The 11337-nt window shown below is 38.5% G+C and overlaps 1 non-coding gene across 1 annotated transcript; it reads left to right on the forward strand.

The window, feature by feature from the left end:
- The first annotated feature begins 8495 nt into the window (after window positions 1-8495).
- Window positions 8496-8603, forward strand: LOC112768452 (small nucleolar RNA R71). Its single transcript, XR_003185878.1, has one exon. It is a non-coding gene; the product is annotated as a small nucleolar RNA R71 (small nucleolar RNA).
- The last annotated feature ends 2734 nt before the right edge of the window (window positions 8604-11337 follow it).

Raw genomic sequence — 11337 nt, forward strand, 5'->3', positions numbered from 1 at the left:
TTTTTTTGCCAGTGACCGAGCTCCCAGGTGGTTTCCACATATGCCACTATGTATGTCCTCTAAGACTTCCTTTGTAATGGAGGTTAAGACGCATTTTAAGAAGGGTGTTGGAATCCCTCTTTTGTATAAAATATTGTGGACTAATGTATAATTTTATGCCTCCTTTATGAGCTTTCTAGCTTTCTTTTCATCTTTGGGAAGTACTTCAAATTTGAGGTGCTTCCTTTATGAGCTTTCTAGCCTCCTTTATGGTTAGTACTTCCTCTTCCTTTGATATGGATGGTGATTGAAGAGTCTCTTGAATGAGACTTCTATTGTTGCCCCCTGGTTTGGTGCTGGCTAATTTTGATAGGGCATCAGCTCGGGCATTGGATTCCCGAGCTATATGTCAGACTTCACTTTCTGAAAAGTGCGTTAGTTGTTCTCGGATCTCATCCAAACAATTCTTCATAGTGGTGTCTTTAGCTTGATAGGTGCCATTAATTTGTGAATTTTTTACTTGTGAATCACTAAACACCACCATCTTTTCTGCCTCTACTTCTTTAGCCAGCTTCAAGCCAGCAAGTAGCGCCTCATATTCTGCTTGATTATTAGAAGTAGGAAACTTGAATTTTAAAGATAGCTCTATCCGAGTTCCTTGATCGCTTTCCAAGATAACACCAGCTCCACTTCCAGCCTTATTTGATGACCCGTCTACATACAAGCTCCATGTAACTAGGTTTCTTGGGCTTTCGGTGTATTCGGTGATGAAATCGGCAAGATACTGTGACTTAATGGCTGTCTGAGTTTTGTACCTTAGGTCAAACTCGGACAACTCTACTGCCCACTGCAACATCCATTCTGCTAAGTCCGTCTTTTATAAGATGTGATTCATGGGTTGATTAGTGCGGATTTTAATGGTGTGAGCCTGGAAGTAAGGTCGGAGCCTTCAAGATGTGAGGATAAGGGCATAAGCAAATTTTTCTATCTTTTGATAGTTCAACTCTGCCCCTTGTAGAGCTTTGCTGATGAAATAGATAGGTTGCTACCCCTTTTTGTCTTCTCGGACTAAGGCCGAAGCTATAGTCCAGTTTGCAACTGACGGATATAGCAAGACCTTTTCCCCTATGAGAGGCCAGGTAAGTATGAGTGGTTGCCCTAGGAATGCTTTGGAGTCTTGGAAGGCTTGTTCGCATTCCGAGGTACATTCGAACTGCTTCCCTTTCCTTAGGATTGAGTAAAGGGGAAGTGATTTCAAAGCTGACCCTGCTAAAAATCTGGATAGAGCAGCCAACCGTCTGTTTAGTTGTTGGACCTCTTTGACACAAGTCGGGCTCTTCATGTTAAGTATAGCCTAGCATGTGTCTGGGTTTGCTTCTATTCCTCTTTGGGTTATCATGAAACTCAGGAACTTCCCAACTTCTACTACAAAGGTGCACTTTGAGAGATTTTGTAAGACCCCAGATTTTCAAAAATTAAATAATAATTTATTTTATGATTTATTCTATTTAATCAAGATTATATTTTCGGAGATTTTTACATATAAATCAAGTAATTTCTAAATTATAATTTGAAGTTCTAGTAATTAAGAAATAATGAAAATTTTATATATTATATTTTGAATATATAGATGTTAAACTTTGTTTTATAAATAAAAGAAATTAATTTAATTATTTCTAATTTTTATTTAATTAGTAGTAATTTCTTTAAAGATAATTTTATTGGATTAAAACTAATTTTTAATACTACATTATACCCTAATTATATTAATAATTATCCCAAAAATGAACAGAAGAGAGGGAGAGGAACGGAGAAGGGAGACGCGTCACGGACGGTGGGCCTTGCCGCCGCTGCCGCGGCACCGTCAAGAGACCAGAGGAGAGGGAGATAGAGCGCGGCCCTAAGAGAGAGAGGGAGTGGTCATCATCGCTGTAGAGAAGCCGCACCAACACTGCACCACGCCTCGCCGCCACCATCGCGCCATCGCTGCCAGCTTCATCGGATCTTTGCCGCCGTTGGAATCGCGAACAGGGGAGGGAGGAGAAGATGCGAGCCATGGCCGAAGGGGAGGAGGCGCCGTTTCTGTTAGCTGCCATTGTGAAACCCTCGCCGCTGGTCCGCCTTGAAGCCACCATCGAGTAGAGCCGCGTGAGAGAGGAGATGCGGAGGAAGGAGCCGCCGTTGTTGGAGCTGGTGGACTGCCACCGCTATCTGCATGTCACCATTGCCAGTGTTGCGTCCTCCATCGGCGCTGTTGCATGCTGGGAGGAGGTGGAGCTCGTCCTTGCCATATCTGCACTGCTGTCGAGCTATGGTGAACCGCAGAATCTTTCCAGAGCCACCATCCCCTACTGTCGCTATCATGGGCTGTGTGGTTGTTCCCTTGAGCTGCCGCTGTGATACGCGCCTTTTGTTGTTGGTATAGATTTTCTTCCTAAGGGAAGGAATAACTTCATTGCAAGTATAGCTCCAAACCAACAGACAATCCTTGCAATCAAATTAAGATAGAGATATGGGTTTTGTGTCACAAATAACGTACCCCAATGAAAATTTACCGGAATATTTGGACTCCGGGTCGTCTCCCTAGGAACCAATGGAGTGCATGCGTATTGGCTATGATGGGGTAAAAAAAAGGGGTTTTGTTTATAAGATGGCAAGGAAGTAAATTGAGTGAGTAAGTAAAGAAAGCAAAATAAAGAACTCTTGGCTAAGACTTGGGTACTTGAGATCACCATCCTAGTTAACAAACCAATTATTGACAATTATGAGAGGCCAACCTATTAAGTTTACTTCTCGAAGCCTTAAGTACGTAACATTTACTCCTAGACTTGAAGAGAAAAATAATAGTACTTTGTATTAATTCATGAGGAACAGTAGAGCTCCACACCTTAATCTATGGTGCGTAGAAACTCTACCGTTGAAAATACATAAGAACAAGGTCCAGGCATGGCCTAGTGGCCAGCCTCCATGATCTAAGAACTAAACGTTTAGAGATATAAATACAATAGCAAAAAGTCCTATTTATACTAAACTAGTTACTAGGGTTACAGAAATGAGTAAATGATACAGAAATCCACTTCCGGGGCCCACTTGGTGTGTGCTTGGGCTGATCATTGAGCTTTACACGTGTAGAGGCTTCTCTTGGAGTTGAACACCAGTTTGTAACCTGTTTCTGGCGTTTAACTCCAGAATAGGGCAAGAAGCTGGCGTTGAATGCCAGTTTGCGTCATCTAAACTCGGGCAAAGTATGGACTATTATATATTTCTGGAAAGCCCTGGATGTCTAATTTCCAACACAATTGAGAACGCGCCTTTTGGACTTTGGTAGCTCCAGAAAATCCACTTTGAGTGCAGGGAGGTCAGAATTCAACAGCATCTGTAGTCCTTCTTCAACCTCTGAATCTGATTTTTGCTCAAGTCCCTCAATTTCAGCCAGAAAATACCTGAAATCATAGAAAAATACACAAACTCATAGTAAAGTCCAGAAATGTGATTTTTAATTAAAAACTAATAAAAATATACTAAAAACTAACTAAATCATATTGAAAACTATGTAAAAATAATGCCAAAAAGCGTATAAATTATCCGCTCATCACAACACCAAACTTAAATTGTTGCTTGTCCCCAAGCAACTAAAAATCAAATAGGATAAAAAGAAGAGAATATACTATAAATTCTAAAATATCAATGAAACTTAGCTCCAATTAGATGAGCGGGACTAGTAGCTTTTTGCCTCTTGAATAGTTTTGGCATTTCACTTTATCCATTGAAGTTCAGAATGATTGGCATCTATAGGAACTCAGAATTCAGATAGTGTTATTGATTCTCCTAGTTCAGTATGTTGATTCTTGAACACAGCTACTTCATGAGTCTTGGCCGTGGCCTTAAGCACTTTGTTTTCCAGTATTACCACTGGATACATAAATGTCACATACACATAACTGGGTGAACCTTTTCAGATTGTGACTTAGCTTTGCTAAATTCCCCAATTAGAGGTGTCCAGGGTTCTTAAGCATACTCTTTTTTTGCTTTAGACCTCGACTTTAACCGCTCAGTCTCAAGCTTTTGGCTTGACACCTTCACGCCACAAGCACATGGTTAGGGACAGCTTGGTTTAGCCGCTTAGGCCAGGATTTTATTCCTTTAGGCCCTCCTATACACTGATGCTCAAAGCCTTGGATCCTTTTCATTACCCTTGCCTTTTGGTTTTAAGGGTTATTGGCTTTTTGCTCTTGCCTTTTGGTTTAAAGAGCTTTTAGCTTTTTCTGCTTGCTTTTTCTTTTTCTTTTTCTCTTTTTTTTTCCGCTATTTTTCTTTTCTTTTTTTCTGCAAGCTTTGTTCTTCACTGCTTTTTCTTGCTTCAAGAATCAATTTTATGATTTTTCAGATTATCAATAACATTTCTCCTTTTCATCATTCTTTCAAGAGCCAACATATTTAACATTCATAAACAACAATTTCAAAAGACATATGCACTGTTCAAGCATTCATTCAGAAAATAAAAAGTATTGTCACCACATCAAAAATAATTAAACTAGTTTCAAGGATGAATTTGAAACCATGTACTTCTTATTCTTTTGTAATTAAAACATTTTTCATTTAAGAGAGGTGATGGATTCATAGGACATTCATAACTTTAAGGCATAGACACTTAGACACTAGTGATCATATAGTAAAGACACAAACATAAATAAAACATAAAGCATAGTAACAAAAAACATAAAAATAAAAACAAGGAGATTAAGGAACGGGTCCACCTTAGTGAGGGTGGCGTCTTCCTCTTCTTGAAGAACCAATAGTGCTCTTGAGCTCCTCTATGTCTCTTCCTTGTCTTTGTTGCTCCTCCCTCATAGCTCTTTGATCTTCTCTAATCTCATGGAGGATGATAGAGTGCTCTTGATGCTCCACCCTTAGTTGTCCCATGTTGGAACTTAATTCTCCTAGGGAGGTGTTGATTTGCTCCCAATAGTTTTGTGGAGGGAAGTGCATCCCTTGAGGTATCTCAGGGATTTCATGGTGAAAAATTTCCTCATGCTCTTGATGAGGTCCATGATCTCTTGTTTGCTCTATCCTTTTCTTAGTGATGGGCTTGTCCCCTTCAATAAGGATGTCTCCCTCTATATCAATTCCAGCCGAATTACAGAGGTGGCATATGAGGTGAGGAAAGGCTAACCTTGCCAAAGTGGAGGACTTGTCAGCCACCTTGTAGAGTTCTTGAGGTATAATCTCATGAACTTTCACCTCCTCTCCAATCATGATACTATGGATCATGATGGCCCGGTCTATAGTAACTTCAGACCGGTTACTAGTAGGAATGATTGAGCGTTGAATGAACTCTAACCATCCCCTAGCCACTGGTTTGAGGTCATGCCTTCTTAATTGAACTGGCTTGCCTCTTGAGTCAATTTTCCATTGAGCTCCTTCCTCACATATGTCTATGAGGACTTGGTCCAACCTTTGATCAAAGTTTACCCTTCTAGTGTAGGGGCGTGCGTTTTCTTCCATCATTGGCAAGTTGAACGCCAGCCTTACATTTTCCGGACTAAAATCTAAGTATTTCTCCCGAACCATGGTAAGCCAAGGCTTTGGATTCGGGTTCACACTTTGATTATGGTTCCTAGTGATCCATGCATTTGCATAGAACTCTTGAACCATTAAGATCTCGACTTGTTGAATGGGGTTGGTAAGAACTTCCCAACCTCTTCTTCGGATCTCATGTCGGATCTCCGGATACTCATTCTTTTTGAGCTTGAAAGGAACCTCAGGGATCACTTTCTTCTTGGCCACAACTTCATAGAAGTGGTCTTGATGGACCTTTGAGATGAATCTCTCCATCTTCCATGACTTAGAGGTGGAAGCAATTGCCTTCCCTTTCCTCTTTCTTGAGGTTTCTCTGGCCTTAGGTGCCATTAATGGTTATGAAAAAACAAAAAGCTATGCCTTTACCACACCAAACTTAAAATGTTTGCTCGTCCTCGAGCAAAAGAAGAAAGAAAGTTGTAGAAGAAGAAGAAGAAGAATGGAGGAGAGGGAGAGAGGTGTGTATTCGGCCAAGGGGAAGAAGAGAGGGTTGTGTTGTGTGAAAATGAACAAGGAATGAGGGGTTTGTACAGGAGTGAGGGGGTTAAGGTTCGGCCATTAGGGTTGGGTTTGGGAGGGAAAAAAAGAATTTGAATTTTAGAGGTAGGTGGGGTTTATAGGGAAGAGAATATGGATGTGAGTGGTGAGGGGGTGATGGGAAAGAGTGATTGAGGTGATTGGTGAAGGGTATTTGGGAAAGAGGGTTATGAAAAGGTGTGAAGAGAAGAGAAGAAAAGGTAGGGATCCTGTGGGGTCCACAGATCCTGAGGGGATCCTGTGGGATCCACAGATCAAGTGGGGTCAAGAACTTAACATCCCTGCTCCAATTAGGCGTGTAAAATGCCCTTGCTGTGCAATCCTGGCGTTTAACGCCAGACTGCTGCTTGTTTCTGGCGTTAAATGCCCAAATGTAGCCTGTTTCTGGCATTTAACGCCAGGCAGATGCTTGTTTCTGGCGTTAAACGCCAACTTGGTGCTTGTTTCTGGCGTTAAACGCCAGACAGATGCTTGTTTCTAGCGTTTAAACGCCAGAATGCTCCTCCTCCAGGGTGTGCTATTTTTACTGTTATTTTTCATTCTGTTTTTTATTTTTCAGTAGTTTTTGTGACTTCACATGATCATTATCCTAAAGAAAATATAAAATAACAATAGAAAATAAATAAATATAATTAGACAACATTGGGTTGCCTTCCAACAAGCGCTTCTTTAATGTCAATAGCTTGACAGTGAGCTCTCATGGAGCCTGACAGATATTCAGAGCATTGTTGGAACCTCCCAACACCAAACTTAGAGTTTGAATGTGGGGTTTCAACACCAAACTTAGATTTTGGTTGTGGCCTCCCAACACCAAACTTAGAGTTTGATTGTGGGGGCCTTGGTTGACTCTGCAGTGAGAGAAACTTTTCATGCTTCCTCTCCATGGTTACAGAAGGAGATCCTTGAGTTTGAAACACAAGGTTGTCCTTATTCAGTTTAAGGACCAACTCTCCTCTGTCCACATCAATCACAGCTCTTGCTGTGGCTAGGAAGGGTCTTCCAAGGATGATGGATTCATCCTCTTCCTTCCCGGTGTCTAGGATTATGAAATCAGCAGGGATGTAAAGGCCTCCAACCTTTACTTACACATCCTCTACTTGTCTATAAGCCTGTTTTCTTGAGTTGTCTGCCATCTCTAATGAGATTCTGGCAGCTTGCACCTCAAAGATCCCAAGTTTCTCCATTACAAAGAGTGGCATTAAGTTTATGCCTGACCCCAGGTCACACAGAGCCTTCTCAAAGGTTATGGTGCCTATTTTGCAGGGAATTAAGAATTTGCCAGGATCTTGTTTTTTTTGAGGTAATTTCTGCCTATCCAATGCATTCAGTTCATTGGTGAGCAAGGGAGGTTCATCTTCCCAAGTCTCATTACCAAATAATTTGGCATTCAGCTTCATGATTGCACCAAGGTACTTAGCAACTTGCTCTTCAGTAATTTATTCATCCTCTTCAGAGGAAGAAAACTCATCAGAGCTCATGAAGGGCAGAAGGAGGTTTAATGGAATCTCTATGGTCTCTAGATGAGCCTTAGATTCCTTTGGTTCCTCAAAGGGAAACTCCTTATTGGTCATTGGACGTCCCAGGAGGTCTTCCTCACTAGGATTCACGTCCTCCTCCTCCCTTGTAGGTTCGGTCATGATGGTTAAATCAATGGCCTTGCACTCTCTCTTTGGATTTTCTTCTGTATTGCTTGGGAGAGTACTAGGAGGAGTTTCAGTGACTCTTTTACTCAGCTGGCCCACTTGCGCCTCCAAATTCCTAATGGAGGACCTTGTTTCATTCATGAAACTTAAAGTGGCCTTAGATAGATCAGAGACTATATTTGCTAAGCTAGATGGATTCTGCTCAAAATTCTCTGTCTGTTGTTGAGTGGATGATGGAAAAGGCTTGCTATTGCTAAACCTGTTTCTTCCACCATTATTAAAGCCTTGTTGAGGATTTTGTTGATCCTTCCATGAGAAATTTGGATGATTTCTCCATGAGGGATTATAGGTGTTTCCATAGGGTTCACCCATGGAATTCACCTCTGCTATTGCAGGGTTCTCAGGATCATAAGCTTCTTCTTCAAAAGAGGCCTCTTTAGTACTGTTGGATGATTCCTTCAATCCATTCGGACTCTGAGAAATCATATTAACTTGCTGAGTCAATATTTTGTTCTGAGCCAATATGGCATTCAAAGTATCAATTTCAAGAACTCTCTTCCTCATAGGCATCCCATTACTCACAGGATTCCTTTCAGAAGTATACATGAACTGGTTATTTGCAACCATGTCAATGAGTTCCTGAGCTTCTGCAGACATTTTCTTTAGGTGAATGGATCCACCTGCAGAATGGTCCAGTGACATCTTTGATAGTTCAGACAGACCATCATAGAATATATCCAGGATGGTCCATTATGAAAGCATGTCAGAAGGACACTTTTTGGTCAGTTCCTTGTATCTCTCCCAAGCTTCATAGAGGGATTCACCTTCTTTTTGTTTGAAGGTTTGAACATCCACTCTAAGCTTGCTAAGCTTTTGAGGAGGAAAGAACTTGGCTAAGAAAGCCGTGACCAGCTTATCCCAAGAGTTCAGGCTATCCTTAGGTTGAGAGTCCAACCATATTCTAGCTCTGTCTCTTACAGCAAATGGGAAAAGCATAAGCCTGTAGACCTCAGGATTAACCCCATTGGTCTTAACAGTATCACAGATCTGCAAGAATTCAGTTAAGAACTGAAAAGGATCTTTGGATGGAAGTCCATAAAACTTGCAGTTCTGTTGCATCAGAGAAACTAATTGAGGTTTTAGCTCAAAATTGTTTGCTCCAATCGCAGGGATTGAGATGCTTCTTCCATGTAAGTTAGAATTTGGTGCAGTAAAGTCACCAAGCATCTTCCTTGCATTGTTATTATTTTCGGCCATGTCTTCTTCTTTTTCGAAAAATTCTGTCAGATTTTCTCCAGAGAGTTGTGCTTTAGCTTCCCTTAACTTCCTCTTCAGAGTCCTTTCAGGTTCAGGATCGGCTTCAACAAGAATGTTCTTATCCTTGTTCCTGCTCATATGAAAAAGAAGAGAACAGAAAAGAAAATTTGGAATCCTCTATGTCACAGTATAGAGATTCCTTTATGTGAGTAGAAGAAAAAAAGAAATTCGAACACAGAAAGATGGAGAGGGTTCGAATTTTTAATAAAAAGAGAAGTGTTAGTAGATAAATAAAATAATTAGAAAGGGATGAGGGAGAGAGAATTCAAAAATTAAATAAAATATTTTTGTTTTTAAATTGAAATTAAAATAAAAATTCGAAAATTTAAAAAGGAAAATAAAATTCAATCAAATTAAAATTTAAAACAAATAGTTAATTAAAAAGAAATTTTTGAAAAAGGGGAAGGTGATTTTCGAAAATTAGAGAGAGAGAATTAGTTAGGTAGTTTTGAAAAAGATATGATTGAAACAAAAGGATAGGATTAATTGAAAATGATTTGAAAATTAATTTTGAAAAGATAAGAAGTTAGAAAAGATTTTGAAATTGATTTTGAAAAAGATATGATTGAAACTTATTTTAAAAAAGATTTGAAAAAGAAATTTAAAAAGATTTGATTTTTGAAATCAAAGTTGATTACTTGACTAACAAGAAACTAAAAAGATATGATTCTAGAGTTTAAAGATTGAACCTTTCTTACTAGGCAAGTAACAAACTTAAAAATTTTGAATCAATCACATTAATTGTTAGCATTAATTTCGAAAATATGAAACAAAAATAAGAAAAATATTTTTGAAAATCATTTTGAAATTTTCGAAAATCATAAAAGAAAAATGAGAAAGATTTGATTTTTGAAAAAGATTTGAAAAAGATAGAATTTTTAAATTGAAAATTTGATTTGACTCATGAGAAACAACTAGATTTTAAATTTTTGAAAAAGTCAACTCAAATTTTCGAATTTGATGAGAAGAAAAAGGGAAAGATATTTTTTTATTTTTGAATTTTTAATGAAGAGAGAGAAAAACACAAAAAAAGACTCACTGCATGAAGATTTTGGATCAAAACACACAATGCATTCAAGAACACTATGAACGTCAAGATGAACACCAAGAACACTTTAATGTCAAGATGAACATCAAGAACATATGTTTGAAAATTTTTAAGAAAAGAAAAACATGCAAGACACCAAACTTAAAAATTTTTATTCTTTAGACACTAATAATTCAAGAATGCATATGAAAAATAAGAAAAGACACAAAACAAGAAAATATGAAGATCAAACAAGAGGATTCATCAAGAACAACTTGAAGATCATGAAGAATGCATGATGAATTTTCGAAAAATGCAAGAAAGAGATAAACATGCAATTGACACCAAACTTACAAATTGACATAAGACTCAAACAAGAAACAAAAAATTATTTTTGGTTTTTATGATTTTAATAAAATTTTTTTTTGGATTTTTCAAAATTTATTTGGAAAAATCAAAATAAGGATTTCATAATTTTTAATAGGAATTCCAGGAATTTTTCAATGTTAGTCTAAAGCTCCAGTCCAGGAATTAGACATGACTTATTAGCCAACCAAGCTTTCAGTAAAAACTCCGGTCCAAAATACGAGACATGGCCAATGGCCAGCCAAGCTTCAGCATACATAATTCAAGCATGTGAAGAGGAAGCCTCAGTCCAAAAGAATTTAGACATGGCTTTACAGCCAGCCAAGATTCAACAAATCATCATGAAACACTAGAATTCATTCTTAAAAATTCTGAATGAAAATATATTTTTGAAAATATTTATTTTAATTTTTTTTTTGAAATTTTGGAACATAGGAATAATAAAAAACAAAAAGGCTAAAATTAAAAAAAAATTACCTAATCTGAGCAACAAGATGAACCGTCAGTTGTCCAAACTCGAACAATCCCCGGCAACGGCGCCAAAAACTTGGTGCACGAAATTGTGATCATCAACAATGGCGCCAAAGACTTGAAGCTCTCAAACGTGAATCACACTTTGTCACAATTCCGCACAACTAACCAGTAAGTGCACTGGGTCGTCCAAGTAATAAACCTTACGTGAGTAAGGGTCGTTCCCACGGAGATTGTCGGTTTGAAGCAAGCTATGGTCACCTTGTAAATCTCAGTCAGGCAAATTCAAATGGTTATAGAGAATTCATAATTAACATAATTAAAAGATAAACTAGGATAGAGATACTTATGTAATTCATTGGTGAGAATTTCAGATAAGCGTATAGAGATGCTTTCGTTCCTCCTGAACCTCTGCTT

Source organism: Arachis hypogaea, chromosome 17 (genome assembly GCF_003086295.3).
Source record: "Arachis hypogaea cultivar Tifrunner chromosome 17, arahy.Tifrunner.gnm2.J5K5, whole genome shotgun sequence".
Classification (NCBI taxonomy): Eukaryota; Viridiplantae; Streptophyta; class Magnoliopsida; order Fabales; family Fabaceae; genus Arachis; species Arachis hypogaea.